This window comes from Arachis ipaensis, chromosome B3, assembly GCF_059453495.1.
Source record: "Arachis ipaensis isolate K30076 ecotype BB chromosome B3, ASM5945349v1, whole genome shotgun sequence".
NCBI classification, from domain to species: Eukaryota; Viridiplantae; Streptophyta; class Magnoliopsida; order Fabales; family Fabaceae; genus Arachis; species Arachis ipaensis.
The window spans coordinates 128,015,331-128,031,723 of NC_142438.1; the positions used below are offsets into that span (position 1 = coordinate 128,015,331).

At 35.9% G+C, this 16,393-nt stretch overlaps 1 protein-coding gene and 1 non-coding gene across 2 annotated transcripts in view; both read left to right on the forward strand.

Annotated features, from left to right (window-relative positions):
- LOC107631143 (RNA cytidine acetyltransferase 1) overlaps positions 1-16,393 on the forward strand; it is a 568,507-nt gene that overhangs the window by 398,845 nt on the left and 153,269 nt on the right. The gene's annotated exons all lie outside the window — the stretch shown is intronic.
- Positions 3,495-3,598, forward strand: LOC148572408 (small nucleolar RNA R71). Its single transcript, XR_015908887.1, has one exon. It is a non-coding gene; the product is annotated as a small nucleolar RNA R71 (small nucleolar RNA).

The window sequence follows — 16,393 nt, forward strand, 5'->3', positions numbered from 1 at the left end:
TGTCCTCTTCAATGAGGGTGTCTTCCTCTATGACAATTTCTGCTGAATTGCATAGGTGACAGATGAGATGAGGAAAGGCTAACCTTGCCAAAGTGGAGGGCTTGTCAGCCACCTTGTATAGTTCTAGAGATATGATCTCATGAACTTCTACTTCCTCTCCAATCATGATACTATGGATCATGATAGCCTAGTCTACAGTAACTTCAGACCGGTTGCTAGTAGGAATGATAGAGCGTTGGATGAACTCCAGTCATCCCCTAGCCATGGGTTTGAGGTTAGGCCTTCTTAATTGAACCGGCTTGCCTTTTGAGTCTCTCTTCCATTGAGCTCCTTCCACACAGATGTCCATGAGGACTTGGTCCAACCTTTGATCAAAGTTGACTCTTCTAGTGAAAGGATGAGGATCTCCTCTCATTATTGGCAAGTTGAATGCCAACCTTACAGTTTCCAGACTGAAATCCAAGTATTTTCTCCGAACCATTGTGAGCCAATTCTTTGGGTTCGGGTTCACACTTTGATCATGGTTCTTAGTGATCCATGCATTAGCATAGAACTCTTGAACCATTAAGATTCTGACTTGTTGGATGGGGTTGGTGAGAGCTTTCCAACCTCTTCTTCGAATCTCACGTCGGATCTCCGGATATTCATTCTTTTTTAGCATGAAGGGGACCTCAGGGATCACCTTTTTCTTGGCCACAACTTCATAAAAGTGGTCTTGATGGACTTTTGAGATAAATCTCTCCATCTCCTATGACTCGGAGGTGGAAGCAATTGCCTTCCCTTTCCTCTTTCTAGAGGTTTCTCCGGCCTTAGGTGCCATTAATGGTTATGGAAAAACAAAAAGTAGAGCTTTTTTCACATCAAATTTAAAAGGTTTGCTCGTCCTCAAGCAAAAGAAGAAAGAAAGGAGGAGAAGAAGAAGAAATGGAGGAGATGGAGGGGTGTGATGGATTCGGCCAAAGGGGGTGTAATTGTTTATGATGTGTGAAATTGAAGGTGGTGAGGAGGGGTATTTATAGGGTAAGAGAGAGAGAGGGAAGTCGTGTATGAGGGTTTGGGTTTGGGAGGGAAATGTTTTTAATTTGAATGGTGAGGTAGGTGGGGTTTTATGATGGATGGATGTGGGTGGTGAAGAGATTATGGGGAAGAGGGTAGGATTTGATAGGTGAATGGTATTTGGGAAAGAGGTATTGATGGGATTGGTCAAGGGTATTTGGGGAAGAGTGTTATGGAGAGGTGTGAAGAGGTGAGAGAGTGAGTTGGGGTAGGTGGGGATCCTGTGGGGTCCACAGATCCTGAGGTGTCAAGGAATTCTGCTCCCTGCACCTTTCTGGCGTTTAAACGCCCTCTGTGTGCCATTCCTGGCATTTAACGGCAACTCTACTACCTTTTCTGGCGTTAAACGCCAGGCTGATGCCCCTTTCTGGCGTTTAACGCCCATCAGACACCCTTTTCTGGCGTTAAACGCCAGTCTGTCTGCCAATTCTGCCAATTCTGCCATTTAACGCCAGCCAGACGCCAGACACCCTTTTCTGGCGTTAAACACCAGTCTGGCTGCCAATTTTGGCGTTTAACGCCCAGAATGCTGCCAGACTGGGCGTTAAACGCCCATTATGCTATCCTTACTGGCGTTTAAATGCCAGGAAGCCTGTCCTCCAGGGTGTTCTATTTTTAATGCTATTTTTTTATTCCGCTTTAATTCTGCAGCTATTTTTGTGACTCCACATGATCATCTATCTAAAGAAAACATAACATGACAATGGAAAACAAATATATAAATATAATTAAATAACATTGGGTTGCCTCCTAATAAGCGCTTCTTTAATGTCAATAGCTTGACAATGAGCTCTTAGAGAGCTTCACAGAGACTCAGAGCTTAATGGTGGCCTCCCAACACCAAACTTAGAAGTTGAGTGTGGGGCTCTGTTTGACTCTGTATTGAGAGAAGCTTTTCATGCTTCCTCTCCATGGTTACAGAAGAAGATCCTTGAGCCTTAAACACAAGGTAGTCCTCATTCAAATGAAGGATTAACTCTCCTCTGTCCACATCAATCATAGCTCTTGCTGTGGCTAGGAAGGGTCTTCCAAGGATAATGGATTCATCCTCTTCCTTCCTAGTGTCTAGGATTATGAAATCAATAGGGATGTACAAGCCTTCAACCTTCACTAAGACATCCTCTACAAGTCCATAAGCCTGTTTCCTTGATTTGTCTGCCATCTCTAGTGAGATTCTTGTAGCTTGTACCTCAAAGATCCCTAGTTTCTCCATTACAGAGAGTGGCATAAGGTTTATACCTGACCCCAGGTCACACAGAGCCTTCTTAAAGGTCATGGTGCCTATGGTACAGGGTATTAAGAACTTTTCGGGATCTGGTTTCTTCTGAGGTAATTTCTGTTAAACCAAAGCATTTAGTTCATTGATGAGCAATGGAGGTTCATCCTCCCAAGTCTCATTACCAAATAACTTGACATTTAGCTTTATGACTGCTCCTAGATACTGAGCAACTTGCTCTTCAATAATATCTTCATCCTTTTCAGAGGAAGAATACTCATCAGAGCTCATGAATGGCAACAGTAAGTTTAGTGAAATCTCTATGGTCTCTGTATGAGCCTCAGATTCCCTTGGTTCCTCATTAGGGAACTCCTTAGTGGTCAGTGGACGTCCATTGAGGTCTTCCTCACTGGAATTCACTGCCTCTCCCTCCTCTATAGGTTCAGCCATTTTGGGTATATTGATGGCCTTGGACTTTCTCTTTGGATTCTCTTCTGTATTGCTTGGGAGAGTACTTGGAGGGATTTCAGTAACTCTTTTACTCAGCTGACCCACTTGTGCCTCTAAATTTCTGATGGAGGACCTTGTTTCAGTCATGAAACTATGAGTGGTCTTACTTAGATCAGAGACTATGTTTGCTAAGTCAGAGAGGCTCTGCTTAGAATTCTCTGTCTGTTGCTGAGAATATGATGGAAAAGGCTTGCTATTGCTAAACCTATTTCTCCCACCATTATTATTATTGAAGCCTTGATTAGGCTTCTGCTGATCCTTCCATGAGAAATTAGGATGATTCTTCCATGAAGGATTGTAAGTGTTTCCATAGGATTCTCCCATGTAATTCACCTCTTCCATCCCAGGATTCTCAGGGTCATAAGCTTCTCCTTCAGAGGAAGCTTCTTTAGTACTGCCGGATGCAGCTTGCATTCCAGTCAGATTATGAGAAATCATATTGACTTGCTGAGTCAATATTTTATTCTGAGCCAATATGGCGTTTAGAGTATCAATCTCAAGAACTCCTTTCTTCTGAGTCATCCCATTATTCACAGAATTTCTTTCAGAAGTATACATGAACTGGTTATTTGCAACCATTTCAATGAGTTTCTGGGCTTTTGCAGGCGTCTTCTTCAGATGAAGAGATCCACCAGCAGAGTGATCCAAGGACATCTTGGACAATTCAGACAGACCATTATAGAATATATATAGGATGCTCCATTCTGAAAGCATGTCAGAAAGACATCTTCTGATCAATTTCTTGTATCTTTCCCAAGCTTCATAGAGGGATTCACCTTTCTTCTGTCTGAAGGTTTGGTCTTCCACTCTGAGCTTGCTCAACTTTTGAGGTGAAAAAAATTTGGCCAAGAAAGCATTGACCAACTTTTCCCAAGAGTTCAGGCTTTCTTTAGGTTGTGAGTCCAACCATATCCTAGCTCTGTCTCTTACAGCAAAAGGGAAAAGCATAAGTCTGTAGACCTCAGGATTAACCCCATTGGTCTTAACAGTGTCACAGATCTGCAAGAATTCAGCTAAGAACTGATGAGGATCTTCCAATGGAAGTCTATGAAACTTGTAATTTTGCTGCATTAGAGAAACTAATTGAGGCTTAAGCTCAAAGTTGTTTGCTCCAATTGCAAGAATTGAGATGCTTCTTCCATAGAAGTCGGAAGTTGGTGTAGTAAAGTCACCAAGCATCTTCTTGGCATCTCCACCATTGTTGTTGTTTTCGGCTACCATGTCTTCTTCTTTTTCGAAAATTTCTGAAAGGTCCTCTCCAGAGTGTTGTGCTTTAGCTTCTCTTAGCTTCCTCTTCAGAGTCCTCTCAGGTTCAGGATCAGTTACAACAAGAATGTCTTTATCTCTATTTCTACTCATATGAAAAAGAAGAGAATAGAAAAGAAGAGGAATCCTCTATGTCACAGTATAGAGATTCCTTTATGTGAGTAGAAGAATAGAAGAATGAGGTAAAGATAGAATGAGAAGAATTCGAACACAGAGAGAGGGAGTATTCGAAAATTAATTTGAAGAAAAGAAAAATATTTTTGTTTTTATTTTAATTATAAGTTAGAATTTGAAAATATTAAAAGAAAAAAGGAAAAATTGGCAAATTAAAAACTAAATAAATTAATTAATTACAAAGATTTTTAAAAAATTATATTTTAAGTTAATTATTTTAAATTCTAATTTTATTTTATTTCTTTTCTTACTATTTGATTTTTGAAATTAATGAGAGAGAAAAGTAGTTAGGTGGTTTTGAAAAAGATAAGAAATAGTAAACTTTTTAAAATTAAAACAAACAAATTAAGTGGTTAATTGAAAAAGATTTGAAAAGCAATTTTTAAAAGATGAAAAGTTAGAAAAGGATTTTGAAATTAAATTTTGAAAAATATATGATTGAAATTTATTTTGAAAAAGATTTGAAAAATAAATTTAAAAAGATTTGATTTTGAAAATTAAAGTTGATGACTTAACTAACAAGAAACTAAAAGATATGATTCTAGAATTTAAAGATTGAACCATTCTTAACAGGAAAGTAACAAACTTGAAATTTTTGAATCAAAACATTAATTATCAGTAAAGTTTTCAAAAATATGGAATAAAATTAAGAAAAAGATTTTGAAAAAAAAATTATTTTGAAGAATTTTTGAAAAACATGAAAGAAAAATGAAAAAGATTTGATTTTGAAAAAGATTTGAAAAGATAGAATTTTTAAATTGAAATTTTGACTTGACCAATAAGAAACAACTAAATTTTGAAAATTTTTGACTAAGTCAACCCAAAATTTTGAAATTTATGAGTGAAATAAAGGAAAGATATTATTTTTTATTTTTTTGAATTAATGAAAAAAGAGAAAAACAACAAAATGACACAAGACATAAAAATTTAAGATCAAAACAAATAATGCATGCAAGAACACTTTGAATGTCAAGATGAATACCAAGAACACTTTAAAGATCATGATGAACATCAAGAACATATTTTTGAAAATTTTTAAGAAAAGAAAGACATGCAAGACACTAAACTTAGAAATTTTTATTGTTTAGACTCTATGAATTCGAAAATGTATATGAAAAATACGAAAAGACACAAAACAAGAAAATCACACGATTAAACAAAGAAAGTCAACAAGAACAACTTGAAGATTAAGAAAGAACACAATGCATATATTTTCAAAAATTAAAAAAAATTAAAACATGCAATTGACACTAGACTTAAAATTTGACACTAGACTCAGACAAGAAACACAAAATTTTTTTGGTTTTATGATTTTATTATTTTTTTTTGTATTTTTCGAAATTATTTTGGAAAAAGAAAATAAAGAAATTCAAAATTTTTAATAAGAATTCCAGGATTCCTGTAATGTTAGTCTAAAGCTTCGGTCCAAAAGATTAGACATGACCAAATGGCCAGCCAAGCTTTAACATAACACATACAAGCATGTCCTTTCTACAATGGAAAGTGGAAACCTCAGTCCAAAAGATTAGACATGGCTTAACAGCCAGCCAGGTTTCAACATATCTCATGAAGCTCTAGCATTCATTCTTAAAAATTTTTATGAATTTTTTTTCGAAAACACATATTTTTTTGTATTTTTATATTTTTTTTTGAAAATAAAAATAAAAGCTTAAACATAAAATAAAATTACCTAATCTAAGCAACAATATGAACCGTCAGTTGTTCAAACTCGAACAATCTCCGGCAACGGCGCCAAAAACTTGGTGCACGAAATTGTGATTCACACTTTTCACAACTCCGCACAATTAACCAGCAAGTGCACTGGGTCGTCCAAGTAATACCTTACGTGAGTAAGGGTCGATCCCACGGAGATTGTCAGTTGAAGCAAGCTATGGTCATCTTGCAAATCTCAATCAGGCGGATTCAAATGGTTATGAGGTTTTGATAATTAAAAGATAAATAAAACATAAAATAAAATAAAGTTACTTATGTAATTCATTGGTGGGAATTTCAGATAAGCGTTTGGAGATGCTCTGTTGCTTCTGAACCTCTGCTTTCTTATTATCTTCTTCCAATCATGCGTGCTTCCTTCCATGGCAAGCTGTATGATCCTCTCGGATGAAAAATACCAGGTACGATCTCTGCACGGCTAATCAACTGTCAGATTTCTCGTCTCGGATGAAAAATACCAGGTACAGCTACCACACGGCTAATCATCTGTCGGTTCTCACTAGCGTCAGAATAGGATCTTTCTATCCTTTTGCACACTGTCACTGCGCCCAACATTCGCAAGTTTGAAAATCTTCACAGTCATCCCTTCCCAGATCCTACTTGGAATACCACAGACAAGGTTTAGACTTTCCGGATCTCAAGAATGCTGCCAATGGTTCTAGCCTATACCACGAAGGTTCTAATCCTCCGGACTCGGTCCATAGATTAGAAACCCAAGAGACTATTCTCCGGCTGTCGTCCAATGACTACGTTGAACATCATGTAGACCGCTTGTGGTTGTCAGGCACGCGGATCTTGGCCTAGCGAGTAACGAAGATAGTGGGTGATTGTCACGGGTCACCCCTTCATTCTGACTTAACTGAATTAAGTACGAGAGTATATCTTGGAGAAGAAGTAGGCGTGAATTGAAAGAAAAATAATAGTACTTGCATTAATTCATGAAGAACAGCAGAGCTCCACACCTTAATCTATGAGGTGTAGAAACTCCACCGTAGAAAATACATAAGAGAAAAAGGTCTAGGCATGGCCGTGTGGCCAGCCTTCAAACGTAACATCAAAGTCTTCAGCTCCCTAAAGTCAACAGTAAAAAGTGCTATTTTTACTAAACTAGTGACTTAGGTTTTACAGAAATTGAGTAACTAAGTGCAGATAGTGCAGAAATCCACTTCTGGGGCCCACTTGGTGTGTGCTTGGGCTGAGCATTGAAGCTTTCACGTGCATAGGACATTCTTGGAGTTAAATGCCAACTTGGGTGCCAGTTTGGGCGTTTAACTCCAGTTTTGGTGCCAGTTCTGGTGTTTTACTCCAGAAAAGGGTTTCTGGTGGGCGTATGAACGCCAGTTTGGGCCATGAAATCTCAGGCAAAGTATGGACTATTATACATTGCTGGAAATCCCAAGATGTCTAATTTCCAACGCAATTGAGAGCGCGCCAATTGGGCTTCTGTAGCTCCAGAAAGTTCACTTCGAGTGCAGGAGGGTCAGAATCCAACAGCATCTGCAGTCCTTTCTTAGCCTCTGAATCAGATTTTTGCTCAGGTCCCTCAATTTCAGCCAGAAAATACCTAAAATCACAGAAAAACACACAAACTCATAGTAAAGTCCATAAATGTGATTTTTGAATAAAAACTAATAAAAATATAATAAAAAGTAACTAAAACATACTAAAAATTATGTAAAAACAATGCCAAAAAGGGTATAAATTATCCGCTCATCAATATGTCTCATGATCAACTGGAAAGGGGTTATCCGAATGCCTTGAAGGGGCATGTGCTACAACATCCTCAGTCTTTTTTGGAGCTTTTTTTTCAATTGGCTCTTCAGTAACCTTTGCCTCCTCATTTGTCACTGATTCGCCCACCAATGTGATAGCCTTGCACTCTTCTCTTGGATTAGGCATTGTGTCACTAGGAAGAGTGTTGGGAGGACTCTCAGGTATATAATAATTGATCTGTTAGCTATAACCTGGCCCAATTATACTTATAAATTAGAATCTGAATAAAATAAATAAAATGCGACCTACTTCAATTAGAGAAAATCTCGGTTATAACGAAACCATTTCGAAACAGATTAAGAGTGCTTAGCAAAATATCAAGAAAATATCTCAACCACTCTGAAGATGTAACACTCTATAAGTACAAAGTCGGAGTGTCTTTACAGGTGTTCGTCGTCGCTGTTCCTCTTCAAGTCAACGTATACCTCATCCATCCCAGGCGAAGACAAGTTTAACTCTGGATAGGATGAGCTATACATCCTCTGAGGCTTACTATGTAGGAACATCTGGCACCTGGTGCGGAATTCAAAGTTCACAAACTTACCGGCAAGTGCACCGGGTCGTACCAAGTCATACCTCAGGTGAGTGAGGGTCGATCACACGAGGGTTAATGGACCAAGCAACAATGGTTGAGTAATTCACTTAGTCAGACAAGCAGAAAAGAGTGTTTTAGGGTTAATATGCATTAAACAGTAAATCAGGAGAACTAAAAAAGCAAGCAGTGAACGGATTGTAAAGATTATATGAGAGAATAGTTAAGGTTTCAGAGTTGTTTAGTTTCCGGATTTCTATTTCTTACCAACTATTTTAATCATGCAAGATTCAATTCATGCCAAACTGTAATTGACTAAACCCTAATTCTTTAGTAATTTAGTCTACTCTAACCTAGTTAACCGCCAATTCCTTGGTCACTTAATTTCGATTAGAGGTTCAAGTCTAATTCTAGTTTATTAACCACAAAAACCCTAATTACTCAAATATAAGAGGATATATATCACGTATTCCATTAAGTTCAAGCAATTAGTGTTCAGGAGGAATTACTTTCAAGCTTTTGTCCAAGTAAATTACTTTTCCAAGGTTTAACAAGAACTCAAGTAGAAAAAGGGTTATCTCCCAATATACCCTAATTCCTAAGATGAAGAACGAAAGCAAATCCTTGAATTTGAAATCAATATATTAATTAAAATAGAATGACAATAGTATTAATCCATAGAATAAACAGAGCTCCTAACTTTAACAGGGGAGGTTTAGTTGCTCATGACTTAGAGAAAAACTAAGGTTCCAAAATCTGTGAAAACTAGAATGAGGTAGAGAAAAAAGGTCTAGGCCAAAGGGCTAAAACTTTTTCCTTTTATATTTAACCTAATTTGATTTGAAAATAAAATAGAATAATAAATTCTAAACCTAAAAGATTGTGTTTTGAAATAATAATAATAATAATAATAATAATAATAATAATAATAATAATAATAATAATAATAATCATAAGAAAGTAAAATAAAATAATTATTAACAAAATCTTCAGCCATGAATCCCTTCTTTATGATCTAGATCCGCGCTACTAGCGCTAAACGCCAATTTCGGCATTTAGCGCCCTTGAGGCAGAGATGTTTTTGTCTTTCTGGCGCTAAACGCCAAGCTCGGCATTTAGTGTTGATAGCTTCTGATTTTGGGCATGAATTACGACGTCTTTCGCGTTTAGTGCCAGCTCAGCAAAAAGCTTGCACGCGGTACGTGGCATCTGGAGCCAAATGCCCAGTAGTGGCGTTTAGCCCCATCTTGGCAGCTACGAACTTCTTCATTTTTCTTCTGTACGAACTCTGCCAAACATGTCTGGATTTTTCCTGAAATAAATAAAACCATAACGCGTCTCAAAGTAGCATCCAAATAGGCTTTAAATACTAAAAACTCAACAAAACTCACTAAATTCATATTCAAAATAACAAGAAAATAAAAAAAAGATGCTCACGCATCAGCTCCCACGGGGCCGAGTTTTATCTAACCCCACCACTACCTCTTCTACTTGCCTTTACCTCTTTTTTCAGGTCTTTAACAAATGGCGGAAGAGCAAAACATTCCCCCTCCTTCTATTCCAGCCGAGCTACTGGCTATAAATGAATCATTATGGGCCGAGGTCCAGAGAGTGACTGAACTACTGAATCTAAGCAGAATGGACGAAGTGAGGAGGAGAACCAGAAAAATGTTAAAATGGTGACAACGGTGACGACCACACCTCGGAAGTAAAGACCGCGGTAGTAATCACTCCAAAGTCATCAACAAAAAGAACAAATTCTTTTTCGAAGGATATTATAAGTTTCCATAAGCTAAAAAACTTTACTCTGCCAATAACGTTGAACCCCTATGAGGGAATCAACGACTCTAATATCCATGTCACAAAATTCTACCCGATGATGTTCATGAATGGTGCATCCAATCCAATACTTTGTCGTGCATTTTCTATTTTTTTTTTACGGTGCTGCCTTGATCTGGTTTTCTGGTTTACTTGCAGGTTGTATATCAAGTTTCAATGAGCTGGTCGGCCCATTTTTCAATAACTTTGCAGCTTCGAAGATCTATGTGCACGACTTAAACTATCTCAGTACCATAAGGTAAGGACAACACAAGAGTCTCAAGGACTATATGACATGATTCGCTAAAGTGTCTATGGAGATCCCAAACATCAACCCAGATGTCCATCTACATGCATTGAAGAGTGAACATTGTCCTGAAAAATTCCAGGAGACAATAACAATGACAAAACTAAAGACACTAGGCGAGTTCTGAGAGAACACAACAGGCCAAATAGAGATAGAAGATCTTTGACAAGTTCAAAGAGGGGAAAAACAAACTCTTAGCCGAGAAGATGACAAACAAAATAAACATCAAAACAATAGGGAGGACCATTCAGAATAGCTAAGGTTATTGGATGAGACACACTCCCTGCACCTTCAACTATGAATGTTTCACATTCATATCACATCATTTTATTTTTTTCATCTCATTATTATTATTATTATTATTATTATTATTATTATTATTATTATTATTATTATTATTATTATTATTATTATTATTTCTCTCCCCTTCACAACAAGCAAAACCATATTGACTTATAAGTCGGCTTATTTACTATCACACATCAAATAATGCACCAAACCAAATGCCTATTTAATCGATTATTCAACGAAAAGAACACTCAAACATACCCATCCAAATAACCAAATCATGCAATATACTTAAGTTATGTTCATTCAAATACTTTACAAATTAAAATTGTTCCCAACATAAGAAGACATTATACTTGACCGAGCTATCCTTATGTCATCAATTACCAAACTATTACAATTGAAGTTATTAAAACAACTTCCATCCAAATAAAACAAAAGGCAAATTTTCTTAAATAAAAAGCAGGTGTCATGGCGTAGCCATGTTCTCATCATCACCCTCTTGATCCTGGTTATCATCAATAAAATTTTCCATTCACAATCACTTTGTAGAAGTCCATAGCAAAAATGTTAGTGTCTGGCGCCCTAAACTTGACTTGCTCTACAGCCCTCTCGAACCGTGGCAAACATCTCCGATCCATACCCATCTTTATTCGTTTCTAAGCTTTCCTTCTCTAAAGACAACTCCACAATAATTACAACTCATTGTAAGTGGGGTAGTTTCTCTTTCCAACACCTTTTAAATTTATCACATTTTTAATATTTAATTCATTCAATTTCCTTCATCAAATTACCAATCTTAACATACTTTTTCTATAATACCAGTTAAGCTTAAGGACTCACATATTATCAATATTCATAATAACTCTTAGTTTTATTTTACTTTATTATTATTTAACTTAGACTTTTCTCTCTAACATGACTGTTATTTTTCAAGTACAACAAATTGAGCTTGGGGCTATTATTATTACCACGATTTTGATTTATAGGTCGAAAACTCAACATGTCTTATTGAAACATATCACAGGTCAAGTTTGGGGACTGTGAGCCTTTAGCTATAACTCGACCCAATTATACCTATAAATCAGAATCTGAATAAAATAAATAAAACATGACATACTTTAGTTAGAGAAAATCTCGGTTATAACAGAAATGTTTCACAACAGATTGAGAGTGGTTACCAAAATATCAGAAAAATATTTGGGATAAGTACGATTTTGCTCCCTATGGTTTAGCCTGAAAATCAAAATCGTCCGTAACCTTTTTTTTGGGTTCAAAATCATTCTCAACGTTTCATTTAGAGTTAAAATCGTCCTTTTGGATAGATTAATTTTTAAATGACAAAAATAATCCCTATCTTTTTTTTTACTACCTTCACCCCTTGGCGACTCCTTGTTCTCAATGGCCTTCAAACCCTAAAGCTCCATCATAAATCGCGAAACCATAACCGCTCCATCCCCTTTCTTGACCACCACTATCTTTGGGTCCTTCTCCACATGTGCCCACCTCGGCATCCCCACCACAGTCACGTGCAACCATAGCGTCATCCCGCACGGCAACACCATCACACCCTTCTTGAATTCTGGTCCAGAAATCAAAACCAAATTCTGATTTTGCGAGTGGGACTGTGAATGTGTCATTGAGGAAGGTGAAGGTGGTGTCTTTTTTGGCAAAGGAGACCGTGGCTTCTCTAAATACGAGTGGGATTTCGAAGGTCATAAAAAGGAGATCGCCCTCAACATTCCAAAAATGTCGTTGCGAGTGGCACAAAGGTCAGCGACAATGTTGAGTAGGGAGTTGGAGAGGGAGAGGAGGCGATGGAAGAAGAAGAAGAGAGTGAAGGAGAAGGATTGGGAGGGAGAGGTGTGGGTATAATGGTCCGAATGACGGTTTTAAAACCAATACAAACCTTAGAGACGAATTCGAATGCAAAAAAATCAGGGACAAATTCGATTTTTGAGTTAAACTACCTTACCAAAATCGTACTTAACTCAAAATATCTCAACCACTCAGAAGAGGTAACACTCTATAAATACAAAACCCTAAGTACGTAAAAGGTACGTTATTCATTTTGAATATACTCAATATTCAACTTTTACTCTTATTGACTTGAGTGTCGGAGTGCCTTTGCAAGTGCTCTCCGTCGTCGTTCCTCTTGAAGCCGACGTATACCTCATCCATCCCAGGTAAAGACAAGTTTAACTTCGGACAAGACAAGCTATACATCCTCTGAGGCTTACTACGCAATAATAATAATAATAATAATAATAATAATAATAATAATAATAATAATAATAATAATAATAATAATAATAATAATAATAATAATAATAATAATAATTACCATAATAACGAGTTTCAAGAAAGTAACCAGTTTTCAATAAAATAAAACAATGCCATATTAGTGAGAACTTTTCCACAAAATAAAATATAAGTTCTAAACCCAAAATACACCAATAATAGGAACACAGAGTTTCATCAAAGTATGTAATGTATCCAACAAAATAAAAGGCCTACTATCATAAACTTAAACCACAAAATATTATTATCATTTACAAAATATTAGGATTAGATTTGGAAGTGATAGTGGGTTCATTGTTGTGGGGCAAAGAGTTATTAACAGCATGGGGTTGGTTCATTGTTGTTAGCGAATAGGATATTATTAGCAGAGGTGTGGGCTTATGATTGTTATTAGCAGCAGGGATAATAGGTTGATTGTTGTTGGGCAGGGGACTTGAAGTGGAGACATGACTATGATTTGGGTCATTGTTTTACAGGGATTCATTGTTGGGCATAGTTGCATCTTTGTCATTAGGTTTGGGAGGGCTATTTTAAGTAGGGAATTCACCATTGGGTTTTCTCTTCATATTTCCATTAGAGTCACCACCCACTATGAGCTCATCATCATCATCATCATCATTATAAATAACAATCCCTTTTTTCTCAAGAATTTTTAGTAATGACACTCCAAGCTCAAAGTAAACATCAATTAGTCCATCATTCTTTTGAGCCATAAAACACATTTTTCTTAGCTCATTGTCAGAATTTGGAGCTCTTAAACCATTGTTTAAACTCCTCCCAAGAATATGATACCAGCATTCTTCTATCTTGTCATATCCCGTTTTTTATAATAATTTGTCACGAAAAATACATCCAATGTATCTTTATCAAGGTCACTAACACAGACCTTCTTATTAGGTGAATACACATGTATTCTTTTTTCATTTTTCTAAAACTTTTTTTTATTATGGAACATAATGTCTAACAATAGACCTTTTTGTTAGGAGAATAAATAGTTATTCACTTATTCTTTTTTCATCTTTCTAAAATTTTTCTCCATCATGGAACATAATGTCCAACAACACATCCATCTACATGGTTGAAAAAAAAAGTTTCGTACACAGACAAATCACACTGAGATAGAATTCACCAGTATCATTCACAGATAGCACAAAAATACCTATACAAATTACTAAGCCAAATTTAATCCCTCATGAAAAGACACACACACACACATACAAATCACATTGAGATAGAGTTCACTAATATCATTTACAGATAGCACAAAAATACCTATACAAATTACTAGGACACCGTTAATCTCTCATGAAAAGACACACAGACACACACAAATCACATTTAGATAGAATTCACCAGTATCATTCATAGATAGCACAAAAATACCTATACAAATTACTAGACCACCTTTAATCACTCATGAAAAGACACCCATTATTTCACCATGGAAATATAGCATAAAAAAATCCTTAAACACACTCATTAATCACATTGAGATAGAATTCACTAGTATCATTCACAGATAGCACAAAAATATCTATAGAATAACAAGCATCAAAATAAAATTCTAATAGAGACTCCACTTCAAAAAGGATAGAATAACAATATACAAAACAAGCAACGATGATTAACAAACATCAAAGCATTGCATAAAATTTGAAAAAAAAATCATCACTAACCTCAGTGACAAAACAAAAAACCCTTTGCAGTGACAAAAGAACTCTCCGCATGACTATATAAACTAGGCGATGTTCCTACAGCTTTCAAAAACCCTAACGCAGTTACCAATTGCTAATTTCTATCACCCATGGAAGAAAGAAATTTTTTTATCTCTGCAATTCTCGTGGAGAAGTAGAAGACGAAGAGTGATGGAAAAAGAGGGGGTAACATTTTATTTCTCTTCACCAACAAACGATGTCATTTCAAAGTGTATTTAGAGCTAAAACACAAAACAACGTCATTTCTCTGTGTCCAGTGTGGCAAGCATTGGCCACATCACTCACGGTGGTGCTCTAGTGGCGGAGAATGAGGGTGGGACTAACGTGGTGCATTTTTTTGAATATAGGGGGATTAATTTAGAGCAGGCAATTGGGATCTCGAAAACTAAATCAATGCAACTCGCCAATCTCATGGATCAAAGTTGGGCTTAACTCTATATTGTTTATCACACTTTTATGATAATAATATCTAGATATCATATTAACAAAATCATTTATTACTAGGATTTTACTTTTAGATTTCTTTTCTATAAATAGAATAAAAAATATTGTAATTTTAATTCATGGAAATTTTAGGGGCATCCGGGGATAGGGATCTCTTTCCCTATTTATTTGTGGGACGGGTCTCCATTCTTATAAAAATTTGGCAAATCTTCATTTTTGTCCCTATAGTAGGTAATCCCCACTTATGTTCATTTTAATGAGTTTCTTTTAAGTTTTTGAAAACTAAATCGGTGGAATTAAAGATTCAAAAATTTCAATGATTAATTGAGGTTAAATTGAATATAATAAAATAATATATTTATCTATAAAGTATATATTTATTTGCAAAATATTTTTTGTATTATATTATTTTAAATCGGTTAATCATTAAGAAATTAGTCCGGTTCAACCATTTTATTGATTTTTAATTGATTTTTTCAATTTTTGACTGATTGTTTTACAACAAATTTTTATCATGACGCAAACTAATTTTCAATTAACATGGTCAAACAGATTAATTTGGTCTAATTTTTAGAATTATTGTTTTTTGTCATTCTTATTTGTACTACAGCTCCTAGTAAACCCGAAATAATGAAATATAACATATTGAAAAGAAAATATGTTATATAAAAAATATAAAATATTAAAAGAAAAAATTATTTTGCATTTGATATATTAACTTATAAGAATAACAAAATTGAATGACATTAATTATCATATGTTAGCTAAAATAAAAAGAAAAAATATCGATCACAAACGATAATAAAATGAGAGTATTTCATTGTAGATTATTTTTCATATGAAAAAGTGAGTGGTGTATTTATAGAATATTAACATCTAGAGTGTTTTGCAATGGAGATGTTCAAAGTTGCGGAAGGGAATCCTGACAACACACAGGTAGTGTGTTGAGCAACATGCAGATGGCGTACTGGTCTTGTCCAGATGGTATGACGTCCTCTGAGCAACACGCAGGCCACGCACTATTGTTGTCTTGGGACTAGCTTTGACCAGCTTTTCTCAACACGAGAGCAGTGAACTGAAAACACGTGGGCTGTGTACTACTGCTGCATGCATGCAGCGATCAGGACTTGTGCATAGGGAACAGGAGATGCATGCTTTGGCTCTTTAAATTGGCACTCTCTCAACGTCACATCCACAATAATTGGAAGAAGAGTTTATTCTGCTTGAAGAAGCACTACAACATTTTAGAGTTGAGACAACAT